Raw genomic sequence first — 1161 nt, 5'->3', positions numbered from 1 at the left:
GCAGGAGCTTTACCTGGACAGGACTCGCCTGCTGTGTTCAGGTTCACTGTCTCTGGCTCACTTGTTCAAAGCTGACTCTTACAAAGCCTTTTGCAAAACATGTTTGGGGATAAATACAACATTTTTGGAGGTGAGAGAGCTGAGAGAGAAGCTTGAAGATCCTCCTGTAGCCTTGGGTTTGTGCAGGTAGGAAATAGCCTGGTGGTGTTGGAGAAGTCACTGAAACTTAAGGCTCTTCAGCATTATGAGAGGAAAAACATCCTAAATTTCCTCTTGGAGAATTTCTTCAGTAATGCAAAGCCTTCAGTCTTGGGTGCTTGGCCATCTGAGGGAAAACATCCCTGGTGCAGGCACCCAGTGCCCCTGTGGGCCTGAGCCTGACCCGGCTCTGCTGGGGCACTTCCTTGGCTGTGACTTCGTGCCCTGGTGGTGAAGGGTGCCGGAAACCTGGGGACAGGATTCTTATGCAAAGCAGGAGCTGCAAGGAGTGTGTCATGGGCCAGGCAGTTCGGTCCCTGCCCTGGACCAAGGTGGATCTTCCTGGGCACTTGCTCTCCTGCTTCCAGGCTGCTGCTCCCTCTCCTCCTCTAGTGTCCTGTTACACATCATGGAAGGGACTGCAGGTGACATCCGAGGGAATCTCCCACTTCTCATGGGCTTGCACAGTGTGTGGAGGTGAAGGAGCAGCCAGGAACCTGTTCATGGGTGTGTCTGTCTGTCTGTTTCCCGGGCTGTCTGTGTGTCCTCCTGCCAGGATTCTGGGAACGGGTGGATTGCTCCTGTTTGTAATGCTATGCCTGTGAGTATGCACTGAGTGCTACCTTTTGATTCTACCTCATGGCACACTGTGTTCCACACGAGTGTTGTGCTGAGCTTTGGACACTCACCTCTCTGTGTCGGGAACTGCTACCCCAAGCAACAGGTGTCACCACACCTGGATGGCACCTGTGGAGCTTGGCCCCAGGTTGCCTGGGGATGGGGTTGGTCACCCTTGATACTTCTCTAGCGTGTCCAGCAGATGCATAAAACAACAGAACCTGTGCGTATATGCTGTAGAGATGTTACTTAGTTCTTCTGATGACATTTGTAAAGAGTTTGAGTTAGATTAAGTAGGTAATCTTAGGGTTTGATCATTTGATTACTCCTTTTCAGCAGCACTTA

This window comes from Acanthisitta chloris, unplaced genomic scaffold (assembly GCF_000695815.1).
Source record: "Acanthisitta chloris isolate BGI_N310 unplaced genomic scaffold, ASM69581v1 scaffold32053, whole genome shotgun sequence".
Classification (NCBI taxonomy): Eukaryota; Metazoa; Chordata; class Aves; order Passeriformes; family Acanthisittidae; genus Acanthisitta; species Acanthisitta chloris.
This window is presented reverse-complemented; position numbering follows the sequence as displayed.